Source organism: Loxodonta africana, unplaced genomic scaffold (assembly GCF_030014295.1).
Source record: "Loxodonta africana isolate mLoxAfr1 unplaced genomic scaffold, mLoxAfr1.hap2 scaffold_99, whole genome shotgun sequence".
Classification (NCBI taxonomy): domain Eukaryota; kingdom Metazoa; phylum Chordata; class Mammalia; order Proboscidea; family Elephantidae; genus Loxodonta; species Loxodonta africana.
The window spans coordinates 421,616-449,613 of record NW_026975673.1 but is presented as its reverse complement, the minus strand read 5'-3'; the positions used below and the strand labels follow the sequence as shown (position 1 = coordinate 449,613).

General features: G+C 42.7%; 1 long non-coding RNA gene across 4 annotated transcripts in view; it reads left to right on the top strand.

Annotated features, from left to right (window-relative positions):
- Positions 1-24: 24 nt before the first annotated feature.
- The window catches only part of LOC135230272 (uncharacterized), a 60,920-nt gene continuing 32,946 nt past the window's right edge, over positions 25-27,998 (top strand). For 3 of the 4 annotated variants that reach the window (XR_010320916.1, XR_010320917.1, XR_010320914.1), the window contains exon 1: positions 25-27,935. This is a non-coding gene — a long non-coding RNA (uncharacterized LOC135230272). The remainder of the gene's footprint in view (positions 27,936-27,998) is intronic. The other variant, XR_010320915.1, reaches the window with a different exon arrangement.

The window sequence follows — 27,998 nt, the reverse complement described above, 5'->3', positions numbered from 1 at the left end:
CATAGAGAGATAGTATTAGATTAGTGTCAGGGGTAGGGTTAGGGATAGGTTTAGGGTTTGTTTTAGTTTTGTTTAAGGTTAGGGTTTGAATAAAGTTAGGGTAGGTTTAGGGTTATGGTTAGGTCTGGGCTAAGGATTAGGGTTAGAGTTAGGGTTAGGGGTGTTTTGGTTAGGTTTAGGGTAGGGTTTTATTTAGGGTTAGGGTAAGAATTAGAGTTACGTTTACACTTAAGGTGAAGGTTTTGGGTATGTGTTAAGGTTAGGGTTAGGGTTAGAGTTAGGATTAGGGTTTAGGGTTAGGTTTAATTTTATGGTAGGGTTAAAGTTAAGGTTAAGGTTAGGTTGGAGTTAGGGTAGGGTTAGGATTAGGATTAGGTTTAGGGGGAGGTTTAGGGTCAGAGTTATCGTAAGGGTTAGGTGTAGGGTGACTGGTGGGCCAAGGTTAAGGTTAGTGTTAGGTTTAGGGGTAGGGTTAGGGTTAAAGTTAGGGTTAGCTTTAGGTTAGGGACAGGGTGAAGTTTAAGATAGGGTGAGGGTTAGGGTTATGGCTAAGGTTCGGGTTAGTTTTCGGGTTAGTGTTAAGGTTACGTTTAGGGTTAGGGTTAAGTTTATGGGTTGTGTTTAGTTTTAGGGTTAGGGTTAGATTTTAGGTTAGGGTTAAGTTTAGTGTAACAGTTAAGGTTACGGTTTGTGTTAGGCATTGTGGTTGGGGTGAGGTTTAGGTTTAGGGTTAGGGTTGTGTATGCTTAGGATTATGGTTATGGTAAGGTGTTAGGGGTTAGAAGTGTAGTTTAGGGTTAGGGGTGGGTGAGGGTTCTGGTAAAGCATTGTGGTTCTGACCATGGTTAGGTTTGGTTTAGGGTTACGGTTAGCTTTATGATTAGGTTTCAGGTTAGTGTTCGAGTTAGAGTTAACGTTTGGGTTAGGCTTTGGTGTTAGGGGTTAGGGTTTGGGTTAGGGTTAGGGTTATTGTTAGGGCTCAGGGGTTCAGGTTAGTGTTAGGGTTAGGGTTACGGATAGCATTAGGGTTAGGGTTGGGGATACGGATAGGGGTTAGGGTGAGGGTTACGGTTAGTTTTACAGTTATGGTGAGTGTTCAGGGTAAGTGTTATGGTTATGGTTAGAGTTAGGGTTAGGGTTCGGGTGAAGTTTCAGTTAATAGTGAGGGTTACGCTAAAAGTTAGGGTTAATGTTAGAGTTAGGGTTAAGGTTAGCGTTAGTGGTAGGTTTAGGGTAGGTAAGGTTAGGGTTAAGACTAGGTTTACGGTAAAGGGTTGGGCTGGGTTAGGGTTAGGGTTCGGTTTAGAATTATACTTAGTGCTGAGTTTAGGGTTAGGGTTAGGGTCAGGATTCGAGTTATTGTTTGGTTTCGGTATAGGTAGAGTTAAGGTTAGGTTTAAGTTTAGGTTTAGGGGAAGGGTTAGGTTTACGTCAGCGTTAGGTTTAGGATTAGGGATCGGGTTAGGGTTTGTGAAAGGGTTAGGGGTTCGTCTGAGGGTAAGTGTTAGGTTTACAGTTAAGCTGATGTTTTAGGGTGTTATGGTTAGGGTCATTGTTAGGTTTAGCGTTCGGGCTAGAGTCAGGTGATAGTTTAGGGTTAGGTTTAGGTTTAGTTTTAGGGTTAGGCTTAGGCTTAGGTTTAGGGTGAAGTTTAGGTTAAGGATGAGGGTTATGTTTAGGGTTAGTGTTAGGGTTAGGTGTTTGGGTTAAGGTTAGGGTCAGTTTAGGGTTCGGTTTAGAGTTCGGGTTAGCGTTAGGGTTCGGGTTAGGTGTTTGGGTTAACGTTAGGGTCAGGTTTATGTTTGCGTTTAGGGTTAGTGTTGGGTTCGTTTTAGGGTTAGTGTTTGGGTGAAATTTAAGTGAAGAGTGAGGGTTGAGCTTAGGGTTAGGGGTTAGGGTTAGGGTTAAGGTTCGTTTTAGGTTTAGGTTTAAGATTAGGTTTAGGGTAAGTGTTAGGGTTAAATCATGGTTAGGCTAGGGCATGGTTAAGGTTAGAGATAGGGTGAGGTTAAGGGTTGGGGTTAGGTTTAGATGTTAGGGTGAGGGTTAGTGCTAGGTTTCCATTTAAGTTGAGTTTGTAGGGTAAGTTTTAGGGTTGGATTAGGGTTAGAGTTAGAGTTAGGGTCAGGGTTAGGGTTAAGGTTCGGGTTAGGGTTAGGTTTATGGTTAGGATTTGGGTTACGGTCAGGGTTAGGGGGAGATTTAGTGTTATGTTTAGTTTCAGGGTCAGGGTTAGGGTGCAGTTTAGGTTAAGGATGAGGGTTAGGGTTAGGTTTAGTGTTAGGGTTAGGTGTTTGGGTTAAGGTTAGGGTCAGGTTAGGGTTAGGGTTAGGGTTAGGCTTACTGTTTGTTAGGGTTAGGGTTAGGTGTTTGGGTTAATGTTAGAGTCAGGTTTAGGGTTAGGTTTAGAGTTAGGATTAGGATTCGGTTTAAAGTTAGAGTTCGGGATAGGGTGAAGTTTAATTTAAGGGTGAGGGTTGAGCTTAGGGTTTGGGGTAGGGGTTAGGGTTCAGGTTAGGATTAGGTTTAAGGTAAAGGTTAGGTTTAGGGTCAGGTTTAGGGTAAGTGTTAGGATTAAGTCATGTTTAGGTGTAGGGCTAGGATAAGGTTAGAGATAGGGTTAGGTTAAGGGTCGGGTTTAGGTTTAGATGTTAGGGTGTGGGTTAGTGGTAGGTTTCCATTTAAGCTGAGTGTGTAGGGTAATTTTTATGGTTAGGATTAAGGTTAGAGTTAGGGTCAGGGTCAGGGTTAGGGTTAAGTTTAGGGTTAGTTTTATGGTTAGGATTGGGTTAGGTTCATGGTTGGGGGAGATTTAGTGTTATGTTTAGTTTTAGGATAGGGTTAGGGTGAAGTTGATGTTAAGCGTGCGGGTTAGGGTTAGGGCTAGGGGTTATTGTTCAGATTAGTGTCAGGGGTAGGGTTAGGGATAGGTTTAGGGTTTGTTTTAGTTTTGTTTAAGGTTAGGGTTTGAATAAAGTTAGGGTAGGTTTAGGGTTATGGTTAGGTCTGGGCTAAGGATTAGGGTTAGAGTTAGGGTTAGGGGTGTTTTGGTTAGGTTTAGGGTAGGGTTTTATTTAGGGTTAGGGTAAGAATTAGAGTTACGTTTACACTTAAGGTGAAGGTTTTGGGTATGTGTTAAGGTTAGGGTTAGGGTTAGAGTTAGGATTAGGGTTTAGGGTTAGGTTTAATTTTATGGTAGGGTTAAAGTTAAGGTTAAGGTTAGGTTGGAGTTAGGGTAGGGTTAGGATTAGGATTAGGTTTAGGGGGAGGTTTAGGGTCAGAGTTATCGTAAGGGTTAGGTGTAGGGTGACTGGTGGGCCAAGGTTAAGGTTAGTGTTAGGTTTAGGGGTAGGGTTAGGGTTAAAGTTAGGGTTAGCTTTAGGTTAGGGACAGGGTGAAGTTTAAGATAGGGTGAGGGTTAGGGTTATGGCTAAGGTTCGGGTTAGTTTTCGGGTTAGTGTTAAGGTTACGTTTAGGGTTAGGGTTAAGTTTATGGGTTGTGTTTAGTTTTAGGGTTAGGGTTAGATTTTAGGTTAGGGTTAAGTTTAGTGTAACAGTTAAGGTTACGGTTTGTGTTAGGCATTGTGGTTGGGGTGAGGTTTAGGTTTAGGGTTAGGGTTGTGTATGCTTAGGATTATGGTTATGGTAAGGTGTTAGGGGTTAGAAGTGTAGTTTAGGGTTAGGGGTGGGTGAGGGTTCTGGTAAAGCATTGTGGTTCTGACCATGGTTAGGTTTGGTTTAGGGTTACGGTTAGCTTTATGATTAGGTTTCAGGTTAGTGTTCGAGTTAGAGTTAACGTTTGGGTTAGGCTTTGGTGTTAGGGGTTAGGGTTTGGGTTAGGGTTAGGGTTATTGTTAGGGCTCAGGGGTTCAGGTTAGTGTTAGGGTTAGGGTTACGGATAGCATTAGGGTTAGGGTTGGGGATACGGATAGGGGTTAGGGTGAGGGTTACGGTTAGTTTTACAGTTATGGTGAGTGTTCAGGGTAAGTGTTATGGTTATGGTTAGAGTTAGGGTTAGGGTTCGGGTGAAGTTTCAGTTAATAGTGAGGGTTACGCTAAAAGTTAGGGTTAATGTTAGAGTTAGGGTTAAGGTTAGCGTTAGTGTTAGGTTTAGGGTAGGTAAGGTTAGGGTTAAGACTAGGTTTACGGTAAAGGGTTGGGCTGGGTTAGGGTTAGGGTTCGGTTTAGAATTATACTTAGTGCTGAGTTTAGGGTTAGGGTTAGGGTCAGGATTCGAGTTATTGTTTGGTTTCGGTATAGGTAGAGTTAAGGTTAGGTTTAAGTTTAGGTTTAGGGGAAGGGTTAGGTTTACGTCAGCGTTAGGTTTAGGATTAGGGATCGGGTTAGGGTTTGTGAAAGGGTTAGGGGTTCGTCTGAGGGTAAGTGTTAGGTTTACAGTTAAGCTGATGTTTTAGGGTGTTATGGTTAGGGTCATTGTTAGGTTTAGCGTTCGGGCTAGAGTCAGGTGATAGTTTAGGGTTAGGTTTAGGTTTAGTTTTAGGGTTAGGCTTAGGCTTAGGTTTAGGGTGAAGTTTAGGTTAAGGATGAGGGTTATGTTTAGGGTTAGTGTTAGGGTTAGGTGTTTGGGTTAAGGTTAGGGTCAGTTTAGGGTTCGGTTTAGAGTTCGGGTTAGCGTTAGGGTTCGGGTTAGGTGTTTGGGTTAACGTTAGGGTCAGGTTTATGTTTGCGTTTAGGGTTAGTGTTGGGTTCGTTTTAGGGTTAGTGTTTGGGTGAAATTTAAGTGAAGAGTGAGGGTTGAGCTTAGGGTTAGGGGTTAGGGTTAGGGTTAAGGTTCGTTTTAGGTTTAGGTTTAAGATTAGGTTTAGGGTAAGTGTTAGGGTTAAATCATGGTTAGGCTAGGGCATGGTTAAGGTTAGAGATAGGGTGAGGTTAAGGGTTGGGGTTAGGTTTAGATGTTAGGGTGAGGGTTAGTGCTAGGTTTCCATTTAAGTTGAGTTTGTAGGGTAAGTTTTAGGGTTGGATTAGGGTTAGAGTTAGAGTTAGGGTCAGGGTTAGGGTTAAGGTTCGGGTTAGGGTTAGGTTTATGGTTAGGATTTGGGTTACGGTCAGGGTTAGGGGGAGATTTAGTGTTATGTTTAGTTTCAGGGTCAGGGTTAGGGTGCAGTTTAGGTTAAGGATGAGGGTTAGGGTTAGGTTTAGTGTTAGGGTTAGGTGTTTGGGTTAAGGTTAGGGTCAGGTTAGGGTTAGGGTTAGGGTTAGGCTTACTGTTTGTTAGGGTTAGAGTTAGGTGTTTGGGTTAATGTTAGAGTCAGGTTTAGGGTTAGGTTTAGAGTTAGGATTAGGATTCGGTTTAAAGTTAGAGTTCGGGATAGGGTGAAGTTTAATTTAAGGGTGAGGGTTGAGCTTAGGGTTTGGGGTAGGGGTTAGGGTTCAGGTTAGGATTAGGTTTAAGGTAAAGGTTAGGTTTAGGGTCAGGTTTAGGGTAAGTGTTAGGATTAAGTCATGTTTAGGTGTAGGGCTAGGATAAGGTTAGAGATAGGGTTAGGTTAAGGGTCGGGTTTAGGTTTAGATGTTAGGGTGTGGGTTAGTGGTAGGTTTCCATTTAAGCTGAGTGTGTAGGGTAATTTTTATGGTTAGGATTAAGGTTAGAGTTAGGGTCAGGGTCAGGGTTAGGGTTAAGTTTAGGGTTAGTTTTATGGTTAGGATTGGGTTAGGTTCATGGTTGGGGGAGATTTAGAGTTATGTTTAGTTTTAGGATAGGGTTAGGGTGAAGTTGATGTTAAGCGTGCGGGTTAGGGTTAGGGCTAGGGGTTATTGTTCAGATTAGTGTCAGGGGTAGGGTTAGGGATAGGTTTAGGGTTTGTTTTAGTTTTGTTTAAGGTTAGGGTTTGAATAAAGTTAGGGTAGGTTTAGGGTTATGGTTAGGTCTGGGCTAAGGATTAGGGTTAGAGTTAGGGTTAGGGGTGTTTTGGTTAGGTTTAGGGTAGGGTTTTATTTAGGGTTAGGGTAAGAATTAGAGTTACGTTTACACTTAAGGTGAAGGTTTTGGGTATGTGTTAAGGTTAGGGTTAGGGTTAGAGTTAGGATTAGGGTTTAGGGTTAGGTTTAATTTTATGGTAGGGTTAAAGTTAAGGTTAAGGTTAGGTTGGAGTTAGGGTAGGGTTAGGATTAGGATTAGGTTTAGGGTGAGGTTTAGGGTCAGAGTTATCGTAAGGGTTAGGTGTAGGGTGACTGGTGGGCCAAGGTTAAGGTTAGTGTTAGGTTTAGGGGTAGGGTTAGGGTTAAAGTTAGGGTTAGCTTTAGGTTAGGGACAGGGTGAAGTTTAAGATAGGGTGAGGGTTAGGGTTATGGCTAAGGTTCGGGTTAGTTTTCGGGTTAGTGTTAAGGTTACGTTTAGGGTTAGGGTTAAGTTTATGGGTTGTGTTTAGTTTTAGGGTTAGGGTTAGATTTTAGGTTAGGGTTAAGTTTAGTGTAACAGTTAAGGTTACGGTTTGTGTTAGGCATTGTGGTTGGGGTGAGGTTTAGGTTTAGGGTTAGGGTTGTGTATGCTTAGGATTATGGTTATGGTAAGGTGTTAGGGGTTAGAAGTGTAGTTTAGGGTTAGGGGTGGGTGAGGGTTCTGGTAAAGCATTGTGGTTCTGACCATGGTTAGGTTTGGTTTAGGGTTACGGTTAGCTTTATGATTAGGTTTCAGGTTAGTGTTCGAGTTAGAGTTAACGTTTGGGTTAGGCTTTGGTGTTAGGGGTTAGGGTTTGGGTTAGGGTTAGGGTTATTGTTAGGGCTCAGGGGTTCAGGTTAGTGTTAGGGTTAGGGTTACGGATAGCATTAGGGTTAGGGTTGGGGATACGGATAGGGGTTAGGGTGAGGGTTACGGTTAGTTTTACAGTTATGGTGAGTGTTCAGGGTAAGTGTTATGGTTATGGTTAGAGTTAGGGTTAGGGTTCGGGTGAAGTTTCAGTTAATAGTGAGGGTTACGCTAAAAGTTAGGGTTAATGTTAGAGTTAGGGTTAAGGTTAGCGTTAGTGGTAGGTTTAGGGTAGGTAAGGTTAGGGTTAAGACTAGGTTTACGGTAAAGGGTTGGGCTGGGTTAGGGTTAGGGTTCGGTTTAGAATTATACTTAGTGCTGAGTTTAGGGTTAGGGTTAGGGTCAGGATTCGAGTTATTGTTTGGTTTCGGTATAGGTAGAGTTAAGGTTAGGTTTAAGTTTAGGTTTAGGGGAAGGGTTAGGTTTACGTCAGCGTTAGGTTTAGGATTAGGGATCGGGTTAGGGTTTGTGAAAGGGTTAGGGGTTCGTCTGAGGGTAAGTGTTAGGTTTACAGTTAAGCTGATGTTTTAGGGTGTTATGGTTAGGGTCATTGTTAGGTTTAGCGTTCGGGCTAGAGTCAGGTGATAGTTTAGGGTTAGGTTTAGGTTTAGTTTTAGGGTTAGGCTTAGGCTTAGGTTTAGGGTGAAGTTTAGGTTAAGGATGAGGGTTATGTTTAGGGTTAGTGTTAGGGTTAGGTGTTTGGGTTAAGGTTAGGGTCAGTTTAGGGTTCGGTTTAGAGTTCGGGTTAGCGTTAGGGTTCGGGTTAGGTGTTTGGGTTAACGTTAGGGTCAGGTTTATGTTTGCGTTTAGGGTTAGTGTTGGGTTCGTTTTAGGGTTAGTGTTTGGGTGAAATTTAAGTGAAGAGTGAGGGTTGAGCTTAGGGTTAGGGGTTAGGGTTAGGGTTAAGGTTCGTTTTAGGTTTAGGTTTAAGATTAGGTTTAGGGTAAGTGTTAGGGTTAAATCATGGTTAGGCTAGGGCATGGTTAAGGTTAGAGATAGGGTGAGGTTAAGGGTTGGGGTTAGGTTTAGATGTTAGGGTGAGGGTTAGTGCTAGGTTTCCATTTAAGTTGAGTTTGTAGGGTAAGTTTTAGGGTTGGATTAGGGTTAGAGTTAGAGTTAGGGTCAGGGTTAGGGTTAAGGTTCGGGTTAGGGTTAGGTTTATGGTTAGGATTTGGGTTACGGTCAGGGTTAGGGGGAGATTTAGTGTTATGTTTAGTTTCAGGGTCAGGGTTAGGGTGCAGTTTAGGTTAAGGATGAGGGTTAGGGTTAGGTTTAGTGTTAGGGTTAGGTGTTTGGGTTAAGGTTAGGGTCAGGTTAGGGTTAGGGTTAGGGTTAGGCTTACTGTTTGTTAGGGTTAGGGTTAGGTGTTTGGGTTAATGTTAGAGTCAGGTTTAGGGTTAGGTTTAGAGTTAGGATTAGGATTCGGTTTAAAGTTAGAGTTCGGGATAGGGTGAAGTTTAATTTAAGGGTGAGGGTTGAGCTTAGGGTTTGGGGTAGGGGTTAGGGTTCAGGTTAGGATTAGGTTTAAGGTAAAGGTTAGGTTTAGGGTCAGGTTTAGGGTAAGTGTTAGGATTAAGTCATGTTTAGGTGTAGGGCTAGGATAAGGTTAGAGATAGGGTTAGGTTAAGGGTCGGGTTTAGGTTTAGATGTTAGGGTGTGGGTTAGTGGTAGGTTTCCATTTAAGCTGAGTGTGTAGGGTAATTTTTATGGTTAGGATTAAGGTTAGAGTTAGGGTCAGGGTCAGGGTTAGGGTTAAGTTTAGGGTTAGTTTTATGGTTAGGATTGGGTTAGGTTCATGGTTGGGGGAGATTTAGAGTTATGTTTAGTTTTAGGATAGGGTTAGGGTGAAGTTGATGTTAAGCGTGCGGGTTAGGGTTAGGGCTAGGGGTTATTGTTCAGATTAGTGTCAGGGGTAGGGTTAGGGATAGGTTTAGGGTTTGTTTTAGTTTTGTTTAAGGTTAGGGTTTGAATAAAGTTAGGGTAGGTTTAGGGTTATGGTTAGGTCTGGGCTAAGGATTAGGGTTAGAGTTAGGGTTAGGGGTGTTTTGGTTAGGTTTAGGGTAGGGTTTTATTTAGGGTTAGGGTAAGAATTAGAGTTACGTTTACACTTAAGGTGAAGGTTTTGGGTATGTGTTAAGGTTAGGGTTAGGGTTAGAGTTAGGATTAGGGTTTAGGGTTAGGTTTAATTTTATGGTAGGGTTAAAGTTAAGGTTAAGGTTAGGTTGGAGTTAGGGTAGGGTTAGGATTAGGATTAGGTTTAGGGGGAGGTTTAGGGTCAGAGTTATCGTAAGGGTTAGGTGTAGGGTGACTGGTGGGCCAAGGTTAAGGTTAGTGTTAGGTTTAGGGGTAGGGTTAGGGTTAAAGTTAGGGTTAGCTTTAGGTTAGGGACAGGGTGAAGTTTAAGATAGGGTGAGGGTTAGGGTTATGGCTAAGGTTCGGGTTAGTTTTCGGGTTAGTGTTAAGGTTACGTTTAGGGTTAGGGTTAAGTTTATGGGTTGTGTTTAGTTTTAGGGTTAGGGTTAGATTTTAGGTTAGGGTTAAGTTTAGTGTAACAGTTAAGGTTACGGTTTGTGTTAGGCATTGTGGTTGGGGTGAGGTTTAGGTTTAGGGTTAGGGTTGTGTATGCTTAGGATTATGGTTATGGTAAGGTGTTAGGGGTTAGAAGTGTAGTTTAGGGTTAGGGGTGGGTGAGGGTTCTGGTAAAGCATTGTGGTTCTGACCATGGTTAGGTTTGGTTTAGGGTTACGGTTAGCTTTATGATTAGGTTTCAGGTTAGTGTTCGAGTTAGAGTTAACGTTTGGGTTAGGCTTTGGTGTTAGGGGTTAGGGTTTGGGTTAGGGTTAGGGTTATTGTTAGGGCTCAGGGGTTCAGGTTAGTGTTAGGGTTAGGGTTACGGATAGCATTAGGGTTAGGGTTGGGGATACGGATAGGGGTTAGGGTGAGGGTTACGGTTAGTTTTACAGTTATGGTGAGTGTTCAGGGTAAGTGTTATGGTTATGGTTAGAGTTAGGGTTAGGGTTCGGGTGAAGTTTCAGTTAATAGTGAGGGTTACGCTAAAAGTTAGGGTTAATGTTAGAGTTAGGGTTAAGGTTAGCGTTAGTGTTAGGTTTAGGGTAGGTAAGGTTAGGGTTAAGACTAGGTTTACGGTAAAGGGTTGGGCTGGGTTAGGGTTAGGGTTCGGTTTAGAATTATACTTAGTGCTGAGTTTAGGGTTAGGGTTAGGGTCAGGATTCGAGTTATTGTTTGGTTTCGGTATAGGTAGAGTTAAGGTTAGGTTTAAGTTTAGGTTTAGGGGAAGGGTTAGGTTTACGTCAGCGTTAGGTTTAGGATTAGGGATCGGGTTAGGGTTTGTGAAAGGGTTAGGGGTTCGTCTGAGGGTAAGTGTTAGGTTTACAGTTAAGCTGATGTTTTAGGGTGTTATGGTTAGGGTCATTGTTAGGTTTAGCGTTCGGGCTAGAGTCAGGTGATAGTTTAGGGTTAGGTTTAGGTTTAGTTTTAGGGTTAGGCTTAGGCTTAGGTTTAGGGTGAAGTTTAGGTTAAGGATGAGGGTTATGTTTAGGGTTAGTGTTAGGGTTAGGTGTTTGGGTTAAGGTTAGGGTCAGTTTAGGGTTCGGTTTAGAGTTCGGGTTAGCGTTAGGGTTCGGGTTAGGTGTTTGGGTTAACGTTAGGGTCAGGTTTATGTTTGCGTTTAGGGTTAGTGTTGGGTTCGTTTTAGGGTTAGTGTTTGGGTGAAATTTAAGTGAAGAGTGAGGGTTGAGCTTAGGGTTAGGGGTTAGGGTTAGGGTTAAGGTTCGTTTTAGGTTTAGGTTTAAGATTAGGTTTAGGGTAAGTGTTAGGGTTAAATCATGGTTAGGCTAGGGCATGGTTAAGGTTAGAGATAGGGTGAGGTTAAGGGTTGGGGTTAGGTTTAGATGTTAGGGTGAGGGTTAGTGCTAGGTTTCCATTTAAGTTGAGTTTGTAGGGTAAGTTTTAGGGTTGGATTAGGGTTAGAGTTAGAGTTAGGGTCAGGGTTAGGGTTAAGGTTCGGGTTAGGGTTAGGTTTATGGTTAGGATTTGGGTTACGGTCAGGGTTAGGGGGAGATTTAGTGTTATGTTTAGTTTCAGGGTCAGGGTTAGGGTGCAGTTTAGGTTAAGGATGAGGGTTAGGGTTAGGTTTAGTGTTAGGGTTAGGTGTTTGGGTTAAGGTTAGGGTCAGGTTAGGGTTAGGGTTAGGGTTAGGCTTACTGTTTGTTAGGGTTAGAGTTAGGTGTTTGGGTTAATGTTAGAGTCAGGTTTAGGGTTAGGTTTAGAGTTAGGATTAGGATTCGGTTTAAAGTTAGAGTTCGGGATAGGGTGAAGTTTAATTTAAGGGTGAGGGTTGAGCTTAGGGTTTGGGGTAGGGGTTAGGGTTCAGGTTAGGATTAGGTTTAAGGTAAAGGTTAGGTTTAGGGTCAGGTTTAGGGTAAGTGTTAGGATTAAGTCATGTTTAGGTGTAGGGCTAGGATAAGGTTAGAGATAGGGTTAGGTTAAGGGTCGGGTTTAGGTTTAGATGTTAGGGTGTGGGTTAGTGGTAGGTTTCCATTTAAGCTGAGTGTGTAGGGTAATTTTTATGGTTAGGATTAAGGTTAGAGTTAGGGTCAGGGTCAGGGTTAGGGTTAAGTTTAGGGTTAGTTTTATGGTTAGGATTGGGTTAGGTTCATGGTTGGGGGAGATTTAGAGTTATGTTTAGTTTTAGGATAGGGTTAGGGTGAAGTTGATGTTAAGCGTGCGGGTTAGGGTTAGGGCTAGGGGTTATTGTTCAGATTAGTGTCAGGGGTAGGGTTAGGGATAGGTTTAGGGTTTGTTTTAGTTTTGTTTAAGGTTAGGGTTTGAATAAAGTTAGGGTAGGTTTAGGGTTATGGTTAGGTCTGGGCTAAGGATTAGGGTTAGAGTTAGGGTTAGGGGTGTTTTGGTTAGGTTTAGGGTAGGGTTTTATTTAGGGTTAGGGTAAGAATTAGAGTTACGTTTACACTTAAGGTGAAGGTTTTGGGTATGTGTTAAGGTTAGGGTTAGGGTTAGAGTTAGGATTAGGGTTTAGGGTTAGGTTTAATTTTATGGTAGGGTTAAAGTTAAGGTTAAGGTTAGGTTGGAGTTAGGGTAGGGTTAGGATTAGGATTAGGTTTAGGGTGAGGTTTAGGGTCAGAGTTATCGTAAGGGTTAGGTGTAGGGTGACTGGTGGGCCAAGGTTAAGGTTAGTGTTAGGTTTAGGGGTAGGGTTAGGGTTAAAGTTAGGGTTAGCTTTAGGTTAGGGACAGGGTGAAGTTTAAGATAGGGTGAGGGTTAGGGTTATGGCTAAGGTTCGGGTTAGTTTTCGGGTTAGTGTTAAGGTTACGTTTAGGGTTAGGGTTAAGTTTATGGGTTGTGTTTAGTTTTAGGGTTAGGGTTAGATTTTAGGTTAGGGTTAAGTTTAGTGTAACAGTTAAGGTTACGGTTTGTGTTAGGCATTGTGGTTGGGGTGAGGTTTAGGTTTAGGGTTAGGGTTGTGTATGCTTAGGATTATGGTTATGGTAAGGTGTTAGGGGTTAGAAGTGTAGTTTAGGGTTAGGGGTGGGTGAGGGTTCTGGTAAAGCATTGTGGTTCTGACCATGGTTAGGTTTGGTTTAGGGTTACGGTTAGCTTTATGATTAGGTTTCAGGTTAGTGTTCGAGTTAGAGTTAACGTTTGGGTTAGGCTTTGGTGTTAGGGGTTAGGGTTTGGGTTAGGGTTAGGGTTATTGTTAGGGCTCAGGGGTTCAGGTTAGTGTTAGGGTTAGGGTTACGGATAGCATTAGGGTTAGGGTTGGGGATACGGATAGGGGTTAGGGTGAGGGTTACGGTTAGTTTTACAGTTATGGTGAGTGTTCAGGGTAAGTGTTATGGTTATGGTTAGAGTTAGGGTTAGGGTTCGGGTGAAGTTTCAGTTAATAGTGAGGGTTACGCTAAAAGTTAGGGTTAATGTTAGAGTTAGGGTTAAGGTTAGCGTTAGTGGTAGGTTTAGGGTAGGTAAGGTTAGGGTTAAGACTAGGTTTACGGTAAAGGGTTGGGCTGGGTTAGGGTTAGGGTTCGGTTTAGAATTATACTTAGTGCTGAGTTTAGGGTTAGGGTTAGGGTCAGGATTCGAGTTATTGTTTGGTTTCGGTATAGGTAGAGTTAAGGTTAGGTTTAAGTTTAGGTTTAGGGGAAGGGTTAGGTTTACGTCAGCGTTAGGTTTAGGATTAGGGATCGGGTTAGGGTTTGTGAAAGGGTTAGGGGTTCGTCTGAGGGTAAGTGTTAGGTTTACAGTTAAGCTGATGTTTTAGGGTGTTATGGTTAGGGTCATTGTTAGGTTTAGCGTTCGGGCTAGAGTCAGGTGATAGTTTAGGGTTAGGTTTAGGTTTAGTTTTAGGGTTAGGCTTAGGCTTAGGTTTAGGGTGAAGTTTAGGTTAAGGATGAGGGTTATGTTTAGGGTTAGTGTTAGGGTTAGGTGTTTGGGTTAAGGTTAGGGTCAGTTTAGGGTTCGGTTTAGAGTTCGGGTTAGCGTTAGGGTTCGGGTTAGGTGTTTGGGTTAACGTTAGGGTCAGGTTTATGTTTGCGTTTAGGGTTAGTGTTGGGTTCGTTTTAGGGTTAGTGTTTGGGTGAAATTTAAGTGAAGAGTGAGGGTTGAGCTTAGGGTTAGGGGTTAGGGTTAGGGTTAAGGTTCGTTTTAGGTTTAGGTTTAAGATTAGGTTTAGGGTAAGTGTTAGGGTTAAATCATGGTTAGGCTAGGGCATGGTTAAGGTTAGAGATAGGGTGAGGTTAAGGGTTGGGGTTAGGTTTAGATGTTAGGGTGAGGGTTAGTGCTAGGTTTCCATTTAAGTTGAGTTTGTAGGGTAAGTTTTAGGGTTGGATTAGGGTTAGAGTTAGAGTTAGGGTCAGGGTTAGGGTTAAGGTTCGGGTTAGGGTTAGGTTTATGGTTAGGATTTGGGTTACGGTCAGGGTTAGGGGGAGATTTAGTGTTATGTTTAGTTTCAGGGTCAGGGTTAGGGTGCAGTTTAGGTTAAGGATGAGGGTTAGGGTTAGGTTTAGTGTTAGGGTTAGGTGTTTGGGTTAAGGTTAGGGTCAGGTTAGGGTTAGGGTTAGGGTTAGGCTTACTGTTTGTTAGGGTTAGGGTTAGGTGTTTGGGTTAATGTTAGAGTCAGGTTTAGGGTTAGGTTTAGAGTTAGGATTAGGATTCGGTTTAAAGTTAGAGTTCGGGATAGGGTGAAGTTTAATTTAAGGGTGAGGGTTGAGCTTAGGGTTTGGGGTAGGGGTTAGGGTTCAGGTTAGGATTAGGTTTAAGGTAAAGGTTAGGTTTAGGGTCAGGTTTAGGGTAAGTGTTAGGATTAAGTCATGTTTAGGTGTAGGGCTAGGATAAGGTTAGAGATAGGGTTAGGTTAAGGGTCGGGTTTAGGTTTAGATGTTAGGGTGTGGGTTAGTGGTAGGTTTCCATTTAAGCTGAGTGTGTAGGGTAATTTTTATGGTTAGGATTAAGGTTAGAGTTAGGGTCAGGGTCAGGGTTAGGGTTAAGTTTAGGGTTAGTTTTATGGTTAGGATTGGGTTAGGTTCATGGTTGGGGGAGATTTAGAGTTATGTTTAGTTTTAGGATAGGGTTAGGGTGAAGTTGATGTTAAGCGTGCGGGTTAGGGTTAGGGCTAGGGGTTATTGTTCAGATTAGTGTCAGGGGTAGGGTTAGGGATAGGTTTAGGGTTTGTTTTAGTTTTGTTTAAGGTTAGGGTTTGAATAAAGTTAGGGTAGGTTTAGGGTTATGGTTAGGTCTGGGCTAAGGATTAGGGTTAGAGTTAGGGTTAGGGGTGTTTTGGTTAGGTTTAGGGTAGGGTTTTATTTAGGGTTAGGGTAAGAATTAGAGTTACGTTTACACTTAAGGTGAAGGTTTTGGGTATGTGTTAAGGTTAGGGTTAGGGTTAGAGTTAGGATTAGGGTTTAGGGTTAGGTTTAATTTTATGGTAGGGTTAAAGTTAAGGTTAAGGTTAGGTTGGAGTTAGGGTAGGGTTAGGATTAGGATTAGGTTTAGGGTGAGGTTTAGGGTCAGAGTTATCGTAAGGGTTAGGTGTAGGGTGACTGGTGGGCCAAGGTTAAGGTTAGTGTTAGGTTTAGGGGTAGGGTTAGGGTTAAAGTTAGGGTTAGCTTTAGGTTAGGGACAGGGTGAAGTTTAAGATAGGGTGAGGGTTAGGGTTATGGCTAAGGTTCGGGTTAGTTTTCGGGTTAGTGTTAAGGTTACGTTTAGGGTTAGGGTTAAGTTTATGGGTTGTGTTTAGTTTTAGGGTTAGGGTTAGATTTTAGGTTAGGGTTAAGTTTAGTGTAACAGTTAAGGTTACGGTTTGTGTTAGGCATTGTGGTTGGGGTGAGGTTTAGGTTTAGGGTTAGGGTTGTGTATGCTTAGGATTATGGTTATGGTAAGGTGTTAGGGGTTAGAAGTGTAGTTTAGGGTTAGGGGTGGGTGAGGGTTCTGGTAAAGCATTGTGGTTCTGACCATGGTTAGGTTTGGTTTAGGGTTACGGTTAGCTTTATGATTAGGTTTCAGGTTAGTGTTCGAGTTAGAGTTAACGTTTGGGTTAGGCTTTGGTGTTAGGGGTTAGGGTTTGGGTTAGGGTTAGGGTTATTGTTAGGGCTCAGGGGTTCAGGTTAGTGTTAGGGTTAGGGTTACGGATAGCATTAGGGTTAGGGTTGGGGATACGGATAGGGGTTAGGGTGAGGGTTACGGTTAGTTTTACAGTTATGGTGAGTGTTCAGGGTAAGTGTTATGGTTATGGTTAGAGTTAGGGTTAGGGTTCGGGTGAAGTTTCAGTTAATAGTGAGGGTTACGCTAAAAGTTAGGGTTAATGTTAGAGTTAGGGTTAAGGTTAGCGTTAGTGTTAGGTTTAGGGTAGGTAAGGTTAGGGTTAAGACTAGGTTTACGGTAAAGGGTTGGGCTGGGTTAGGGTTAGGGTTCGGTTTAGAATTATACTTAGTGCTGAGTTTAGGGTTAGGGTTAGGGTCAGGATTCGAGTTATTGTTTGGTTTCGGTATAGGTAGAGTTAAGGTTAGGTTTAAGTTTAGGTTTAGGGGAAGGGTTAGGTTTACGTCAGCGTTAGGTTTAGGATTAGGGATCGGGTTAGGGTTTGTGAAAGGGTTAGGGGTTCGTCTGAGGGTAAGTGTTAGGTTTACAGTTAAGCTGATGTTTTAGGGTGTTATGGTTAGGGTCATTGTTAGGTTTAGCGTTCGGGCTAGAGTCAGGTGATAGTTTAGGGTTAGGTTTAGGTTTAGTTTTAGGGTTAGGCTTAGGCTTAGGTTTAGGGTGAAGTTTAGGTTAAGGATGAGGGTTATGTTTAGGGTTAGTGTTAGGGTTAGGTGTTTGGGTTAAGGTTAGGGTCAGTTTAGGGTTCGGTTTAGAGTTCGGGTTAGCGTTAGGGTTCGGGTTAGGTGTTTGGGTTAACGTTAGGGTCAGGTTTATGTTTGCGTTTAGGGTTAGTGTTGGGTTCGTTTTAGGGTTAGTGTTTGGGTGAAATTTAAGTGAAGAGTGAGGGTTGAGCTTAGGGTTAGGGGTTAGGGTTAGGGTTAAGGTTCGTTTTAGGTTTAGGTTTAAGATTAGGTTTAGGGTAAGTGTTAGGGTTAAATCATGGTTAGGCTAGGGCATGGTTAAGGTTAGAGATAGGGTGAGGTTAAGGGTTGGGGTTAGGTTTAGATGTTAGGGTGAGGGTTAGTGCTAGGTTTCCATTTAAGTTGAGTTTGTAGGGTAAGTTTTAGGGTTGGATTAGGGTTAGAGTTAGAGTTAGGGTCAGGGTTAGGGTTAAGGTTCGGGTTAGGGTTAGGTTTATGGTTAGGATTTGGGTTACGGTCAGGGTTAGGGGGAGATTTAGTGTTATGTTTAGTTTCAGGGTCAGGGTTAGGGTGCAGTTTAGGTTAAGGATGAGGGTTAGGGTTAGGTTTAGTGTTAGGGTTAGGTGTTTGGGTTAAGGTTAGGGTCAGGTTAGGGTTAGGGTTAGGGTTAGGCTTACTGTTTGTTAGGGTTAGGGTTAGGTGTTTGGGTTAATGTTAGAGTCAGGTTTAGGGTTAGGTTTAGAGTTAGGATTAGGATTCGGTTTAAAGTTAGAGTTCGGGATAGGGTGAAGTTTAATTTAAGGGTGAGGGTTGAGCTTAGGGTTTGGGGTAGGGGTTAGGGTTCAGGTTAGGATTAGGTTTAAGGTAAAGGTTAGGTTTAGGGTCAGGTTTAGGGTAAGTGTTAGGATTAAGTCATGTTTAGGTGTAGGGCTAGGATAAGGTTAGAGATAGGGTTAGGTTAAGGGTTGGGTTTAGGTTTAGATGTTAGGGTGTGGGTTAGTGGTAGGTTTCCATTTAAGCTGAGTGTGTAGGGTAATTTTTATGGTTAGGATTAAGGTTAGAGTTAGGGTCAGGGTCAGGGTTAGGGTTAAGTTTAGGGTTAGTTTTATGGTTAGGATTGGGTTAGGTTCATGGTTGGGGGAGATTTAGTGTTATGTTTAGTTTTAGGATAGGGTTAGGGTGAAGTTGATGATAAGCGTGCGGGTTAGGGTTAGGGCTAGGGGTTATTGTTCAGATTAGTGTCAGGGGTAGGGTTAGGGATAGGTTTAGGGTTTGTTTTAGTTTTGTTTAAGGTTAGGGTTTGAATAAAGTTAGGGTAGGTTTAGGGTTATGGTTAGGTCTGGGCTAAGGATTAGGGTTAGAGTTAGGGTTAGGGGTGTTTTGGTTAGGTTTAGGGTAGGGTTTTATTTAGGGTTAGGGTAAGAATTAGAGTTACGTTTACACTTAAGGTGAAGGTTTTGGGTATGTGTTACGGTTAGGGTTAGGGTTAGAGTTAGGATTAGGGTTTAGGGTTAGGTTTAATTTTATGGTAGGGTTAAAGTTAAGGTTAAGGTTAGGTTGGAGTTAGGGTAGGGTTAGGATTAGGATTAGGTTTAGGGGGAGGTTTAGGGTCAGAGTTATCGTAAGGGTTAGGTGTAGGGTGACTGGTGGGCCAAGGTTAAGGTTAGTGTTAGGTTTAGGGGTAGGGTTAGGGTTAAAGTTAGGGTTAGCTTTAGGTTAGGGATAGGGTGAAGTTTAAGATAGGGTGAGGGTTAGGGTTATGGCTAAGGTTCGGGTTAGTTTTCGGGTTAGTGTTAAGGTTACGTTTAGGGTTAGGGTTAAGTTGATGGGTTGTGTTTAGTTTTAGGGTTAGGGTTAGATTTTAGGTTAGGGTTAAGTTTAGTGTAACAGTTAAGGTTACGGTTTGTGTTAGGCATTGTGGTTGGGGTGAGGTTTAGGTTTAGGGTTAGGGTTGTGTATGCTTAGGATTATGGTTATGGTAAGGTGTTAGGGGTTAGAAGTGTAGTTTAGGGTTAGGGGTGGGTGAGGGTTCTGGTAAAGCATTGTGGTTCTGACCATGGTTAGGTTTGGTTTAGGGTTACGGTTAGCTTTATGATTAGGTTTCAGGTTAGTGTTCGAGTTAGAGTTAACGTTTGGGTTAGGCTTTGGTGTTAGGGGTTAGGGTTTGGGTTAGGGTTAGGGTTATTGTTAGGGCTCAGGGGTTCAGGTTAGTGTTAGGGTTAGGGTTACGGATAGCATTAGGGTTAGGGTTGGGGATACGGTTAGGGGTTAGGGTGAGGGTTACGGTTAGTTTTACAGTTATGGTGAGTGTTCAGGGTAAGTGTTATGGTTATGGTTAGAGTTAGGGTTAGGGTTCGGGTGAAGTTTCAGTTAATAGTGAGGGTTACGCTAAAAGTTAGGGTTAATGTTAGAGTTAGGGTTAAGGTTAGCGTTAGTGTTAGGTTTAGGGTAGGTAAGGTTAGGGTTAAGACTAGGTTTACGGTAAAGGGTTGGGCTGGGTTAGGGTTAGGGTTAGGTTTAGAATTGTACTTAGTGCTGAGTTTAGGGTTAGGGTTAGGGTCAGGATTCGAGTTATTGTTTGGTTTAGGTATAGGTAGAGTTAAGGTTAGGTTTAAGTTTAGGTTTAGGGGAAGGGTTAGGTTTACGTCAGCGTTAGGTTTAGGATTAGGGATCGGGTTAGGGTTTGTGAAAGGGTTAGGGGTTCGTCTGAGGGTAAGTGTTAGGTTTACAGTTAAGCTGATGTTTTAGGGTGTTATGGTTAGGGTCATTGTTAGGTTTAGCGTTCGGGCTAGAGTCAGGTGATAGTTTAGGGTTAGGTTTAGGTTTAGTTTTAGGGTTAGGCTTAGGCTTAGGTTTAGGGTGAAGTTTAGGTTAAGGATGAGGGTTATGTTTAGGGTTAGTGTTAGGGTTAGGTGTTTGGGTTAAGGTTAGGGTCAGTTTAGGGTTCGGTTTAGAGTTCGGGTTAGCGTTAGGGTTCGGGTTAGGTGTTTGGGTTAACGTTAGGGTCAGGTTTATGTTTGCGTTTAGGGTTAGTGTTGGGTTCGTTTTAGGGTTAGTGTTTGGGTGAAATTTAAGTGAAGAGTGAGGGTTGAGCTTAGGGTTAGGGGTTAGGGTTAGGGTTAAGGTTCGTTTTAGGTTTAGGTTTAAGATTAGGTTTAGGGTAAGTGTTAGGGTTAAATCATGGTTAGGCTAGGGCATGGTTAAGGTTAGAGATAGGGTGAGGTTAAGGGTTGGGGTTAGGTTTAGATGTTAGGGTGAGGGTTAGTGCTAGGTTTCCATTTAAGTTGAGTTTGTAGGGTAAGTTTTAGGGTTGGATTAGGGTTAGAGTTAGAGTTAGGGTCAGGGTTAGGGTTAAGGTTCGGGTTAGGGTTAGGTTTATGGTTAGGATTTGGGTTACGGTCAGGGTTAGGGGGAGATTTAGTGTTATGTTTAGTTTCAGGGTCAGGGTTAGGGTGCAGTTTAGGTTAAGGATGAGGGTTAGGGTTAGGTTTAGTGTTAGGGTTAGGTGTTTGGGTTAAGGTTAGGGTCAGGTTAGGGTTAGGGTTAGGGTTAGGCTTACTGTTTGTTAGGGTTAGGGTTAGGTGTTTGGGTTAATGTTAGAGTCAGGTTTAGGGTTAGGTTTAGAGTTAGGATTAGGATTCGGTTTAAAGTTAGAGTTCGGGATAGGGTGAAGTTTAATTTAAGGGTGAGGGTTGAGCTTAGGGTTTGGGGTAGGGGTTAGGGTTCAGGTTAGGATTAGGTTTAAGGTAAAGGTTAGGTTTAGGGTCAGGTTTAGGGTAAGTGTTAGGATTAAGTCATGTTTAGGTGTAGGGCTAGGATAAGGTTAGAGATAGGGTTAGGTTAAGGGTTGGGTTTAGGTTTAGATGTTAGGGTGTGGGTTAGTGGTAGGTTTCCATTTAAGCTGAGTGTGTAGGGTAATTTTTATGGTTAGGATTAAGGTTAGAGTTAGGGTCAGGGTCAGGGTTAGGGTTAAGTTTAGGGTTAGTTTTATGGTTAGGATTGGGTTAGGTTCATGGTTGGGGGAGATTTAGTGTTATGTTTAGTTTTAGGATAGGGTTAGGGTGAAGTTGATGTTAAGCGTGCGGGTTAGGGTTAGGGCTAGGGGTTATTGTTCAGATTAGTGTCAGGGGTAGGGTTAGGGATAGGTTTAGGGTTTGTTTTAGTTTTGTTTAAGGTTAGGGTTTGAATAAAGTTAGGGTAGGTTTAGGGTTATGGTTAGGTCTGGGCTAAGGATTAGGGTTAGAGTTAGGGTTAGGGGTGTTTTGGTTAGGTTTAGGGTAGGGTTTTATTTAGGGCTAGGGTAAGAATTAGAGTTACGTTTACACTTAAGGTGAAGGTTTTGGGTATGTGTTACGGTTAGGGTTAGGGTTAGAGTTAGGATTAGGGTTTAGGGTTAGGTTTAATTTTATGGTAGGGTTAAAGTTAAGGTTAAGGTTAGGTTGGAGTTAGGGTAGGGTTAGGATTAGGATTAGGTTTAGGGGGAGGTTTAGGGTCAGAGTTATCGTAAGGGTTAGGTGTAGGGTGACTGGTGGGCCAAGGTTAAGGTTAGTGTTAGGTTTAGGGGTAGGGTTAGGGTTAAAGTTAGGGTTAGCTTTAGGTTAGGGATAGGGTGAAGTTTAAGATAGGGTGAGGGTTAGGGTTATGGCTAAGGTTCGGGTTAGTTTTCGGGTTAGTGTTAAGGTTACGTTTAGGGTTAGGGTTAAGTTGATGGGTTGTGTTTAGTTTTAGGGTTAGGGTTAGATTTTAGGTTAGGGTTAAGTTTAGTGTAACAGTTAAGGTTACGGTTTGTGTTAGGCATTGTGGTTGGGGTGAGGTTTAGGTTTAGGGTTAGGGTTGTGTATGCTTAGGATTATGGTTATGGTAAGGTGTTAGGGGTTAGAAGTGTAGTTTAGGGTTAGGGGTGGGTGAGGGTTCTGGTAAAGCATTGTGGTTCTGACCATGGTTAGGTTTGGTTTAGGGTTACGGTTAGCTTTATGATTAGGTTTCAGGTTAGTGTTCGAGTTAGAGTTAACGTTTGGGTTAGGCTTTGGTGTTAGGGGTTAGGGTTTGGGTTAGGGTTAGGGTTATTGTTAGGGCTCAGGGGTTCAGGTTAGTGTTAGGGTTAGGGTTACGGATAGCATTAGGGTTAGGGTTGGGGATACGGATAGGGGTTAGGGTGAGGGTTACGGTTAGTTTTACAGTTATGGTGAGTGTTCAGGGTAAGTGTTATGGTTATGGTTAGAGTTAGGGTTAGGGTTCGGGTGAAGTTTCAGTTAATAGTGAGGGTTACGCTAAAAGTTAGGGTTAATGTTAGAGTTAGGGTTAAGGTTAGCGTTAGTGTTAGGTTTAGGGTAGGTAAGGTTAGGGTTAAGACTAGGTTTACGGTAAAGGGTTGGGCTGGGTTAGGGTTAGGTTTAGAATTATACTTAGTGCTGAGTTTAGGGTTAGGGTTAGGGTCAGGATTCGAGTTATTGTTTGGTTTAGGTATAGGTAGAGTTAAGGTTAGGTTTAAGTTTAGGTTTAGGGGAAGGGTTAGGTTTACGTCAGCGTTAGGTTTAGGATTAGGGATCGGGTTAGGGTTTGTGAAAGGGTTAGGGGTTCGTCTGAGGGTAAGTGTTAGGTTTACAGTTAAGCTGATGTTTTAGGGTGTTATGGTTAGGGTCATTGTTAGGTTTAGCGTTCGGGCTAGAGTCAGGTGATAGTTTAGGGTTAGGTTTAGGTTTAGTTTTAGGGTTAGGCTTAGGCTTAGGTTTAGGGTGAAGTTTAGGTTAAGGATGAGGGTTATGTTTAGGGTTAGTGTTAGGGTTAGGTGTTTGGGTTAAGGTTAGGGTCAGTTTAGGGTTCGGTTTAGAGTTCGGGTTAGCGTTAGGGTTCGGGTTAGGTGTTTGGGTTAACGTTAGGGTCAGGTTTATGTTTGCGTTTAGGGTTAGTGTTGGGTTCGTTTTAGGGTTAGTGTTTGGGTGAAATTTAAGTGAAGAGTGAGGGTTGAGCTTAGGGTTAGGGGTTAGGGTTAGGGTTAAGGTTCGTTTTAGGTTTAGGTTTAAGATTAGGTTTAGGGTAAGTGTTAGGGTTAAATCATGGTTAGGCTAGGGCATGGTTAAGGTTAGAGATAGGGTGAGGTTAAGGGTTGGGGTTAGGTTTAGATGTTAGGGTGAGGGTTAGTGCTAGGTTTCCATTTAAGTTGAGTTTGTAGGGTAAGTTTTAGGGTTGGATTAGGGTTAGAGTTAGAGTTAGGGTCAGGGTTAGGGTTAAGGTTCGGGTTAGGGTTAGGTTTATGGTTAGGATTTGGGTTACGGTCAGGGTTAGGGGGAGATTTAGTGTTATGTTTAGTTTCAGGGTCAGGGTTAGGGTGCAGTTTAGGTTAAGGATGAGGGTTAGGGTTAGGTTTAGTGTTAGGGTTAGGTGTTTGGGTTAAGGTTAGGGTCAGGTTAGGGTTAGGGTTAGGGTTAGGCTTACTGTTTGTTAGGGTTAGGGTTAGGTGTTTGGGTTAATGTTAGAGTCAGGTTTAGGGTTAGGTTTAGAGTTAGGATTAGGATTCGGTTTAAAGTTAGAGTTCGGGATAGGGTGAAGTTTAATTTAAGGGTGAGGGTTGAGCTTAGGGTTTGGGGTAGGGGTTAGGGTTCAGGTTAGGATTAGGTTTAAGGTAAAAGTTAGGTTTAGGGTCAGGTTTAGGGTAAGTGTTAGGATTAAGTCATGTTTAGGTGTAGGGCTAGGATAAGGTTAGAGATAGGGTTAGGTTAAGGGTTGGGTTTAGGTTTAGATGTTAGGGTGTGGGTTAGTGGTAGGTTTCCATTTAAGCTGAGTGTGTAGGGTAATTTTTATGGTTAGGATTAAGGTTAGAGTTAGGGTCAGGGTCAGGGTTAGGGTTAAGTTTAGGGTTAGTTTTATGGTTAGGATTGGGTTAGGTTCATGGTTGGGGGAGATTTAGTGTTATGTTTAGTTTTAGGATAGGGTTAGGGTGAAGTTGATGTTAAGCGTGCGGGTTAGGGTTAGGGCTAGGGGTTATTGTTCAGATTAGTGTCAGGGGTAGGGTTAGGGATAGGTTTAGGGTTTGTTTTAGTTTTGTTTAAGGTTAGGGTTTGAATAAAGTTAGGGTAGGTTTAGGGTTATGGTTAGGTCTGGGCTAAGGATTAGGGTTAGAGTTAGGGTTAGGGGTGTTTTGGTTAGGTTTAGGGTAGGGTTTTATTTAGGGCTAGGGTAAGAATTAGAGTTACGTTTACACTTAAGGTGAAGGTTTTGGGTATGTGTTACGGTTAGGGTTAGGGTTAGAGTTAGGATTAGGGTTTAGGGTTAGGTTTAATTTTATGGTAGGGTTAAAGTTAAGGTTAAGGTTAGGTTGGAGTTAGGGTAGGGTTAGGATTAGGATTAGGTTTAGGGGGAGGTTTAGGGTCAGAGTGATCGTAAGGGTTAGGTGTAGGGTGACTGGTGGGCCAAGGTTAAGGTTAGTGTTAGGTTTAGGGGTAGGGTTAGGGTTAAAGTTAGGGTTAGCTTTAGGTTAGGGATAGGGTGAAGTTTAAGATAGGGTGAGGGTTAGGGTTATGGCTAAGGTTCGGGTTAGTTTTCGGGTTAGTGTTAAGGTTACGTTTAGGGTTAGGGTTAAGTTGATGGGTTGTGTTTAGTTTTAGGGTTAGGGTTAGATTTTAGGTTAGGGTTAAGTTTAGTGTAACAGTTAAGGTTACGGTTTGTGTTAGGCATTGTGGTTGGGGTGAGGTTTAGGTTTAGGGTTAGGGTTGTGTATGCTTAGGATTATGGTTATGGTAAGGTGTTAGGGGTTAGAAGTGTAGTTTAGGGTTAGGGGTGGGTGAGGGTTCTGGTAAAGCATTGTGGTTCTGACCATGGTTAGGTTTGGTTTAGGGTTACGGTTAGCTTTATGATTAGGTTTCAGGTTAGTGTTCGAGTTAGAGTTAACGTTTGGGTTAGGCTTTGGTGTTAGGGGTTAGGGTTTGGGTTAGGGTTAGGGTTATTGTTAGGGCTCAGGGGTTCAGGTTAGTGTTAGGGTTAGGGTTACGGATAGCAATAGGGTTAGGGTTGGGGATACGGATAGGGGTTAGGGTGAGGGTTACGGTTAGTTTTACAGTTATGGTGAGTGTTCAGGGTAAGTGTTATGGTTATGGTTAGAGTTAGGGTTAGGGTTCGGGTGAAGTTTCAGTTAATAGTGAGGGTTACGCTAAAAGTTAGGGTTAATGTTAGAGTTAGGGTTAAGGTTAGCGTTAGTGTTAGGTTTAGGGTAGGTAAGGTTAGGGTTAAGACTAGGTTTACGGTAAAGGGTTGGGCTGGGTTAGGGTTAGGGTTAGGTTTAGAATTATACTTAGTGCTGAGTTTAGGGTTAGGGTTAGGGTCAGGATTCGAGTTATTGTTTGGTTTAGGTATAGGTAGAGTTAAGGTTAGGTTTAAGTTTAGGTTTAGGGGAAGGGTTAGGTTTACGTCAGCGTTAGGTTTAGGATTAGGGATCGGGTTAGGGTTTGTGAAAGGGTTAGGGGTTCGTCTGAGGGTAAGTGTTAGGTTTACAGTTAAGCTGATGTTTTAGGGTGTTATGGTTAGGGTCATTGTTAGGTTTAGCGTTCGGGCTAGAGTCAGGTGATAGTTTAGGGTTAGGTTTAGGTTTAGTTTTAGGGTTAGGCTTAGGCTTAGTTTTAGGGTGAAGTTTAGGTTAAGGATGAGGGTTATGTTTAGGGTTAGTGTTAGGGTTAGGTGTTTGGGTTAAGGTTAGGGTCAGTTTAGGGTTCGGTTTAGAGTTCGGGTTAGCGTTAGGGTTCGGGTTAGGTGTTTGGGTTAACGTTAGGGTCAGGTTTATGTTTGCGTTTAGGGTTAGTGTTGGGTTCGTTTTAGGGTTAGTGTTTGGGTGAAATTTAAGTGAAGAGTGAGGGTTGAGCTTAGGGTTAGGGGTTAGGGTTAGGGTTAAGGCTCGTTTTAGGTTTAGGTTTAAGATTAGGTTTAGGGTTAGGTTTAGGGTTAAATCATGGTTAGGCTAGGGCATGGTTAAGGTTAGAGATAGGGTGAGGTTAAGGGTTGGGGTTAGGTTTAGATGTTAGGGTGAGGGTTAGTGCTAGGTTTCCATTTAAGTTGAGTTTGTAGGGTAAGTTTTAGGGTTGGATTAGGGTTAGAGTTAGAGTTAGAGTCAGGGTTAGGGTTAAGGTTCGGGTTAGGGTTAGGTTTATGGTTAGGATTTGGGTTACGGTCAGGGTTAGGGGGAGATTTAGTGTTATGTTTAGTTTCAGGGTCAGGGTTAGGGTGCAGTTTAGGTTAAGGATGAGGGTTAGGGTTAGGTTTAGTGTTAGGGTTAGGTGTTTGGGTTAAGGTTAGGGTCAGGTTAGGGTTAGGGTTAGGGTTAGGCTTACTGTTAGGGTTAGGGTTAGGTGTTTGGGTTAATGTTAGAGTCAGGTTTAGGGTTAGGTTTAGAGTTAGGATTAGGATTCGGTTTAAAGTTAGAGTTCGGGATAGGGTGAAGTTTAATTTAAGGGTGAGGGTTGAGCTTAGGGTTTGGGGTAGGGGTTAGGGTTCAGGTTAGGATTAGGTTTAAGGTAAAGGTTAGGTTTAGGGTCAGGTTTAGGGTAAGTGTTAGGATTAAGTCATGTTTAGGTGTAGGGCTAGGATAAGGTTAGAGATAGGGTTAGGTTAAGGGTTGGGTTTAGGTTTAGATGTTAGGGTGTGGGTTAGTGGTAGGTTTCCATTTAAGCTGAGTGTGTAGGGTAATTTTTATGGTTAGGATTAAGGTTAGAGTTAGGGTCAGGGTCAGGGTTAGGGTTAAGTTTAGGGTTAGTTTTATGGTTAGGATTGGGTTAGGTTCATGGTTGGGGGAGATTTAGTGTTATGTTTAGTTTTAGGATAGGGTTGGGGTGAAGTTGATGTTAAGCGTGCGGGTTAGGGTTAGGGCTAGGGGTTATTGTTCAGATTAGTGTCAGGGGTAGGGTTAGGGATAGGTTTAGGGTTTGTTTTAGTTTTGTTTAAGGTTAGGGTTTGAATAAAGTTAGGGTAGGTTTAGGGTTATGGTTAGGTCTGGGCTAAGGATTAGGGTTAGAGTTAGGGTTAGGGGTGTTTTGGTTAGGTTTAGGGTAGGGTTTTATTTAGGGTTAGGGTAAGAATTAGAGTTACGTTTACACTTAAGGTGAAGGTTTTGGGTATGTGTTACGGTTAGGGTTAGGGTTAGAGTTAGGATTAGGGTTTAGGGTTAGGTTTAATTTTATGGTAGGGTTAAAGTTAAGGTTAAGGTTAGGTTGGAGTTAGGGTAGGGTTAGGATTAGGATTAGGTTTAGGGGGAGGTTTAGGGTCAGAGTTATCGTAAGGGTTAGGTGTAGGGTGACTGGTGGGCCAAGGTTAAGGTTAGTGTTAGGTTTAGGGGTAGGGTTAGGGTTAAAGTTAGGGTTAGCTTTAGGTTAGGGATAGGGTGAAGTTTAAGATAGGGTGAGGGTTAGGGTTATGGCTAAGGTTCGGGTTAGTTTTCGGGTTAGTGTTAAGGTTACGTTTAGGGTTAGGGTTAAGTTTATGGGTTGTGTTTAGTTTTAGGGTTAGGGTTAGATTTTAGGTTAGGGTTAAGTTTAGTGTAACAGTTAAGGTTACGGTTTGTGTTAGGCATTGTGGTTGGGGTGAGGTTTAGGTTTAGGGTTAGGGTTGTGTATGCTTAGGATTATGGTTATGGTAAGGTGTTAGGGGTTAGAAGTGTAGTTTAGGGTTAGGGGTGGGTGAGGGTTCTGGTAAAGCATTGTGGTTCTGACCATGGTTAGGTTTGGTTTAGGGTTACGGTTAGCTTTATGATTAGGTTTCAGGTTAGTGTTCGAGTTAGAGTTAACGTTTGGGTTAGGCTTTGGTGTTAGGGGTTAGGGTTTGGGTTAGGGTTAGGGTTATTGTTAGGGCTCAGGGGTTCAGGTTAGTGTTAGGGTTAGGGTTACGGATAGCATTAGGGTTAGGGTTGGGGATACGGATAGGGGTTAGGGTGAGGGTTACGGTTAGTTTTACAGTTATGGTGAGTGTTCAGGGTAAGTGTTATGGTTATGGTTAGAGTTAGGGTTAGGGTTCGGGTGAAGTTTCAGTTAATAGTGAGGGTTACGCTAAAAGTTAGGGTTAATGTTAGAGTTAGGGTTAAGGTTAGCGTTAGTGTTAGGTTTAGGGTAGGTAAGGTTAGGGTTAAGACTAGGTTTACGGTAAAGGGTTGGGCTGGGTTAGGGTTAGGGTTAGGTTTAGAATTATACTTAGTGCTGAGTTTAGGGTTAGGGTTAGGGTCAGGATTCGAGTTATTGTTTGGTTTAGGTATAGGTAGAGTTAAGGTTAGGTTTAAGTTTAGGTTTAGGGGAAGGGTTAGGTTTACGTCAGCGTTAGGTTTAGGATTAGGGATCGGGTTAGGGTTTGTGAAAGGGTTAGGGGTTCGTCTGAGGGTAAGTGTTAGGTTTACAGTTAAGCTGATGTTTTAGGGTGTTATGGTTAGGGTCATTGTTAGGTTTAGCGTTCGGGCTAGAGTCAGGTGATAGTTTAGCGTTAGGTTTAGGTTTAGTTTTAGGGTTAGGCTTAGGCTTAGGTTTAGGGTGAAATTTAGGTTAAGGATGAGGGTTATGTTTAGGGTTAGTGTTAGGGTTAGGTGTTTGGGTTAAGGTTAGGGTCAGTTTAGGGTTCGGTTTAGAGTTCGGGTTAGCGTTAGGGTTCGGGTTAGGTGTTTGGGTTAACGTTAGGGTCAGGTTTATGTTTGCGTTTAGGGTTAGTGTTGGGTTCGTTTTAGGGTTAGTGTTTGGGTGAAATTTAAGTGAAGAGTGAGGGTTGAGCTTAGGGTTAGGGGTTAGGGTTAGGGTTAAGGTTCGTTTTAGGTTTAGGTTTAAGATTAGGTTTAGGGTTAGGTTTAGGGTTAAATCATGGTTAGGCTAGGGCATGGTTAAGGTTAGAGATAGGGTGAGGTTAAGGGTTGGGGTTAGGTTTAGATGTTAGGGTGAGGGTTAGTGCTAGGTTTCCATTTAAGT